This window comes from Mercenaria mercenaria, unplaced genomic scaffold (assembly GCF_021730395.1).
Source record: "Mercenaria mercenaria strain notata unplaced genomic scaffold, MADL_Memer_1 contig_3622, whole genome shotgun sequence".
NCBI classification, from domain to species: Eukaryota; Metazoa; Mollusca; class Bivalvia; order Venerida; family Veneridae; genus Mercenaria; species Mercenaria mercenaria.
In genome coordinates this window covers 44,953-52,444 of record NW_026461779.1, presented here as the reverse complement: position 1 = coordinate 52,444, position 7,492 = coordinate 44,953, and positions in this window count along the sequence as shown.

Sequence of the window (7,492 nt, the reverse complement as noted above, 5' to 3'; positions counted from 1 at the left end):
ACTGCATGTATTTTTATATTTATTTTGAGTAACGTAATTTGGGTGTAGTGTGGGATAGGTTGATAACATTGATTATTGTAGAAATTTCCGTGGCTTGCAGGCAGACATTTTCATATATTAAAATTGAATATATCAGCTACTAATCATATACAACAGCACCACCACTAGAGTGATAGCGCCACCACTTTCAAAAAATTGTCGTGTTTTAACTTTTTACTGTGATTTTCATAATTCTTTGATGTATGGGAATACGTGTAATTCATTTCTACATCATTTGCATGCGCAGGTATGTTCTTACAGTGTGTCTAATCATCGGAATGGTGTTCAAATACTGGCCGATATGAAAATATGCCACTGTCAAATTCGGGAGAAAAGCTCCTGGCACCACAATTTGCAAAATATTTTAATGAAATTACAGCCAACCTGTAGCAAAAATGTTGTTACTCGGAACTACATTTTCCGATTTTCGAAAAAAGTTCTATCAGTGAAAATATAAGATAAAATAATAAGTTTTACTCATGTGTTTACAAGTAGAAATGGGCGATAGCTGCACCACGGAAATGTCGATAGCTCTTTTCCTTATCACCACAATTTGGTGGTGGCGCTAGCGTTTAGTAGCCGTGTAAATCAAACTGCTGACAAAGCACTACCGATTACAAACACTGGCGAATCACAACAGCCAGCCTGGAACTAGAAATTAAAAGACACTGAATTTTATAAAACTTTCTGATATTTCATAAAATTTTAATATTTCAGTCTAATGCTACAGATATGAAATATAAGTAAAGAAACTCAGTTTGTTCATAAATTGGGTAACTCTGTTAAGTTAAAGGCAATGACTTTGTGAGTCTTAAGTCTATTTCAGAAACAGTATACTTACTTAAATGGGAGTACATGTAGTTAATTCATGCTGACTGTTAGACAAAACTGCACTATTACAAGCTCACATTCATCAAAATTAAACCTGAAGTTATAAATAACAACAAAACAGAAAGCAACCAAATCACTGGTTAAGACATGAATAAGTTAACTTGCATAAAATATGAAAACATGTTAAAGCAACATAAAAAGACATAAAATAAAAGATAATTTCTGGAAGCAGCTACCTACAAGCAATACAAAAGCACACATGAAAGCAATGCATATACATGCACACACATATAAACAAGAAAAAAAGAAATAAGCATAATTATGAAATAAGCACATATAAAAGAAAGCAACAAAGCATAAAGCAACCAAGCACATAGAAAACAAGCAAAATAGCATAAAGCAGCAAATGAGTAGCTAGAACAGGCAGTGCATGTGCAGCCCTCTCTGCTCCAGGCATTGACCAAACTTTTGAACTGGTTAAATTGGTTTCTTCCCTAAAATGTTGTGGCAGAGAGTTCCAACAAAAATTAGTCGCCGTGAAACAAAGAGCTGCTGCCATAGCTAGAGGTTCTTACCCTTGGAATGTCTGCTGTGTTTTTGTACCTAAAATAGTAATAAATACATTTAATTCAAGTATGATGGGCCTTGTTTTTATGACTGGTATTATCATGGGAAAGAAATGTGCAAGGTTTCAATTAGCTGGTCTTATCATGGGAAAGAAATGTGTGGTTTCAATCAGTTGGTATTATCACGTGAAAGGAATGTGCAGGGTTTCAATTAGCTGGTATTATCATGGGAAAGAAATGTGTGGTTTCAATCAGTTGGTATTATCACATGAATGGAATGTGCACGGTTTCAATCAGCTGGTATTATCATGGGAAAGGAATTTGTGAGGTTTCATTCAGCTGGTATTATCTTGGGAAAGGAATGTGTAGGGTTTCAATCAGCTGGTATTATCATGGGAAAGGAATGTGTGAGGTTTCATTCAGCTGGTATTATCTTGGGAAAGGAATGTGTGTTGTTTCATTCAGCTGGTATTACCATGGGAAAGGAATGTGTGAGGTTTCATTCAGCTGGTATTATCATAGGAAAGCAATGTGCAGTGTTTCATTCAGCTGGTATTATCATGGGAAAGGAATGTGTGAGGTGTCATTCAGCTGGTATTATTGTGGGAAAGGAATGTGCAGGGTTTCAATCAGTTTGTATTATCACAGGAAAGGAATGTGCTGGGTTTTAATCAGCTGGTATTATCTTGGGAAAGAAATGTGCTGGGTTTCATTCAGCTAGTATTATCATGGGAAAGGAATATGTCAGGTTTCATTCGGCTGGTATTATCATGGGAAAGAAGAGTGCAGGGTTTCAATCAGTTGGTATCGTGGAGAAGAAAAGACTGAAATTTTATTCTATTGGTATTATCACTGAGAGGGAGTGTGTGAGCTAAATATCTGACTTAGAGACCTTGCCACTTTATGTTACACATTAAACCTTGCTACCGTGTGTTTACAAACTTACTCATACAAAACACTTTGCCACTTTGTGTTACACATTTAACCTTGCTACTGTATGTTACAAACTTACTCATATGAAATACTTTGCCACTTTGTGTTACAGATTAAACCTTGCTACTGTGAGTTACAGTTAGTCATATAAAGGAAAATGATTGGAATGCATTGCTACTGAATTTAAACCTTTTCATGTGTGTTACAAAGCTAAAGGTAAAGGTAAATTTTATTTACCGTCGCTTTGTGAAACAATTAACATAAGCTCTGTAGAGCTTTTTAAGCGACCCTATTTTAAGAACAGTTAAAACCAATTATACCTTACCCCCAGCAATTTGCTGGTACCCATTTACAGCTGGGTCGACTGAGGCAATCGTGATAAAGTGCCTTGCCCATGGACACACCGCAATGGGAGTAGCCAGGATTCGAACCAGGGGCCTTCACCTCCGTAGGAAAGCGTCTTAGCCCCCTCGACCACTGCGTCCACTAAAAGCTAGTCATATAAAAATCTGATTGATAAGACCTTGTCACTTAATGTTACAATTTAAATCTTGTCATTGTGTGTTACAAAATTACTCATTTAAAAAACATACTGAAAGACTTTGCCACTTTGTTTATATTACAAATTAAACCTTGCTGCTCTGTGACACAAAGCTACTCATATAAAAAATCGATTTGAAAAACCTTGCCACTTCATGTTACAAAGCAAATATTGCTACTGTGTGTTACAAAGCTACTCATTTAAATGTCATACCGAAGACCTTGCCACTTTGTTTATGTTACACATTAAACCTCGTCATTGTGTGTTACAAAGTTACTTATTTAAATATCATACCAAGGACCTTGCCACTTTGTTTATGTTACACATTAAACCTTGTCGTTGTGTGTTAAAAAGTTACTCATCTAAATATCATACCAAGGACCTTGCCACTTTGTTTATGTTACACATTAAACTTTGCCACTGTGCGTTAAAAAGTTACTCATCTAAATATCATACCAAGGACCTTGCCACTTTGTTTATGTTACACATTAAACTTTGCCACTGTGCGTTAAAAAGTTACTCATCTAAATGTCATACCGAAGACCTTGCCACTTTGTTTATGTTACACATTAAACTTTGCCACTGTGCGTTAAAAAGTTACTCATCTAAATATCATACCAAGGACCTTGCCACTTTGTTTATGTTACACATTAAACTTTGCCACTGTGTGTTACAAAGTTACTCATATAAAAGCTGACTGAAATACTTTGCCACTTCTTGTTACACATTAAACTTACAAAGTTACTTATATAAAATATCAATTAAAGGACCTTGCCACTTTGTTTACCATATAAATTAAACCTTGCCATAGTGTGTTACAAAGTTACTCATATAAAAAATCTAATTGAAAAACCTTGCCACTTCATGTCAAAAATGAAACCTTGTCACTGCATGCTACAAAGTTACCAATTTTAAGAAATAATCTGTCCACTGTTTTACAAAATTACTAATATTACAGTCTGTCATTGTGTTTACAAGAGACCGCCTTACGGGTGCTGACTCAAAAAATTCTGATTTTTTTTGTATAATAGAAATATTGTCCTACCCATGATTTTCTAAGTCTAAAAAGGGCCATCACTCTTGCAAAAAGCAGGATAGAGTTATGTTTCTTGATGTACAGTGTCCACTTATGATGGTGAAAAACTGTTGCAAGTTTTAAAGCAATAGCTTTGATAGTTTATGAGAAAAGTTGTTTTAAACATAATATTCAACCAAGAAAATTATTTTTCTAAGTCCAAAAGGGGCAATAATTATTGCAAAAAGCAGGATGGAGTTATGTTGCTTGCTGTACAGGGTCAGCTTATGATGGTGAACAAGAGTTGCAAGTTTTAAAGCAATAGCTTTGATAGTTTAAGAGAAAAAGTAGACCTAAACATAAAACTTAACCAAGAAATCTGATATTTTCTAAGTCCAAAAGGGGCCATAAATCTTGCAAAAAGCAGGATGGAGTTATGTTTCTTGCTGTACAGGGTCAGCTTATGATGGTGAACAAGTGTTGCAAGTTTTAAAGGAATAGCTTTGATAGTTTAGGATAAAAGCTGACCTAAACATAAAACTTAACCAAGAAAACTGATTTTCTAAGTCCAAAAGGGGCAATAATTCTTGCAAAAAGCAAGATGGAGTTATGTTTCTTGATGTACAGGGTCTGCTTATGATGGTGAACAAGTATTCCAAGTTTCAAAGCAAAAGCTTTGATAGTTTAGGAGAAAAGTTGACCTAAACATAAAACTTAACCAAGAAATCTGATATTTTCTAAATACAAAAGGGGCCATAAATCTTGCAAAAAGCAAGATGGAGTTATGTTTCTTGCTATACAGGGTCAGCTTATGATGGTGAACAAGTATTCCAAGTTTCAAAGCAATAGCTTTGATAGTTTAGGAGAAAAGCTGACCTAAACATAAAACTTAACCAGGCAACGCCGACGCCGACGCCGACGCCAACAACCGCTCAAGTGATGACAATAACTCATCATTTTTTTTCAAAAAATCAGATGAGCTAAAAACAGTTCATTTTAAATGATATTTCAAAAATGGCAAATAAATTCATACAGTGAAGTACATTGTTTCTGATTGCTAATTACATATTCATTCACTCTGTTTTACAAAATAATTCATCTACCATTCATTCACTCTGCTTTACAATAATCATACTCATTTCACATCCATTCAGTGTTTTACAAAATTCATTTAAAGATACATTTTGCTGTATTTTACAAATAATTCATTAGCGTACAGTTGTACATTTACTGTGTGTTACAAAACATGTATCATTTAACATAAAAGTTATAAAAACTGTATGTACAAATTGCCATTTTAACAAAAATCAATGGCTGACACCTTATTTTACTCTACCATATCATCCTTATTACTTGAAATTTTGTCCAAAAATACATGAGAGGCTATCCTTATGAAATTGTTTGTTTGCTGTGCTCCTAGGCGGGTCAGTAAGTAATTCTTACTTGTGTTTTTTTATTCAGTCAAAACTTTAGCATAATTATATGAGCTGAACAGATAAGGACTGAAATTTGAAATTTGTACAAAACAAAATTCTGTCACTTTCATTACGTCCAAAACAATACTGAGGGTAGTGACAAAATGATGGGTTGGCTGGAGCACAGAAAAGAAAAATTGTTTTAAGGATAGCCGTGCCAAAACTGTCCTTAAAATATGGTGAAGTGGCAATTCTGTAACCTGTAGCCATTTCGCTTATCTTACCACATCACTCTTTTAAATCTGCAAGAAGTGGTAGATTAACTTCAGTTTTAACCATCAGCCAGTTCTAAGAACTGACCTACACTACCACAGTCCTAACAACAAATATAAATGAAAAAAGTACAAAGATCCCTTATATGCAGAAGAATGTCATAACCACATGTATATACAATGTAACTTGTTTTCCATTAAACTTCTGAGTTGAGGATTTTCTTTAAACTTAAACTGCTCATGTTAGTGCACCAACACAGTACAGATTACAGGACTAAAAATTTTGGTTTCACATCTCATTTACATAAAAATAAAAACATGAGATATTAAATCAAAACTTTTATACCTACTGGAATCACAGAGTTTCAGCAAAACCTAGTATTCAGACCCTCTTAGTCGCCTCTTACAATCATGCAAGGGTAAGACTGAGGTTCCAATTTTTTTCATACACAGAATGTCCCAGAACTACATGGGGTGGCTACGCTAGAGACTGAAATATGATATGGTAGTTATCTTTAAACAGTCAAGTTTGACAGTCGTGCTGGAGAATTTCATACACTAGGCTTTACATGATGAATTACAGATAATTCATTAACATTCAATCACTGTGCTTTACAAGATATTTCATACAAGTCTTACAAGACAATTCTGACCTAGTGCTTTAAAAGTGAAAAAGAATTTAACATAAATTTCATTACAAATCTTTTAGATATAAATTTACACAAACTGCCATTTTAAAAAATGATCAATGGCTGACACCTTATTTTATTCCACCATATCGACCTTATCTGTTGAAATTTAGTCCAAAAATACATACAGTCATCCTTCAAAAATTGTTAAAACTCTCTGTGCTCCTATGCATATCAGTATTAAAGCAATTCTTACTTGTCTGTTTTTTAAACTTTCCAAACTAAAACTGGATGTATCAACTAAAGAGATTAAAATTTGTACAAGAAAATATATTTGTCACTTTCATTATCATTTCAAATGAAAAACTTGGATAGTGAAAAATTGATGGGTTGGCTGGAGCACAGAATACGAAAATTGTACAACGGATGACCTGGCCAAAACTGTCCTTAAAATATGGTAACATGGTAGTTCTGAAACCTGTAGCCACTTTGCTTATCCTACCATGTCACTCTTTTAAATCTGCAAGAACTGATAGTTTAACTTCCATTTTAACCATCAGCCAGTTCCAAATCAACTGACCTACACCACTACAGTCCTAACAACTAATATAATTATGAAAAAACTACAATGATTTGAACCTATACCTTATATGCAGAAGAATATCATAACCACAAGTAAATTTGTTTTCCATTAAACTTCTGATTTGAGGATTTTCTCCAAACTTGAATGGCTCAATTGGCTACACTGTAGACTGAAAATATGATATGGTGGTATCTTTGAACAGTCAAGTTTGACAGTTGGGCTTAAACAGATATCTTGAAGCCCTCAATGGTACAGTCAATGTCAAACCCTCCACCAAGTTCCTCTTTCACAGCAGCATCCTCTTCTCTGCAGGTAGGAATTCACTCATCCAATCTCATTCATACATAAAAAAATGTAGGAAGAGCCAAAAATATTATATCTTAATGTAGGAACTCTACCAACATGTTCAAAATTTAATGTAATAAAAAAATATTTCCCCTTTAATGGCATCCCATAAATCTATATACTGGTATCAGCCTGTAAACCATTGATAAACACCATTATTGGTACAAACCCAATAATCATAGACAAAATGTTATGTATTTTTAAGATTTTCAATTTGTTTTACAATTAAAAACAAATTATTAGTGACAAGGGTGTCATAGTCGCAAAATACACCCATAGAGAGAGCTTATTAGAAGAAAAGTTTTTGTTACAGAACTGCACAT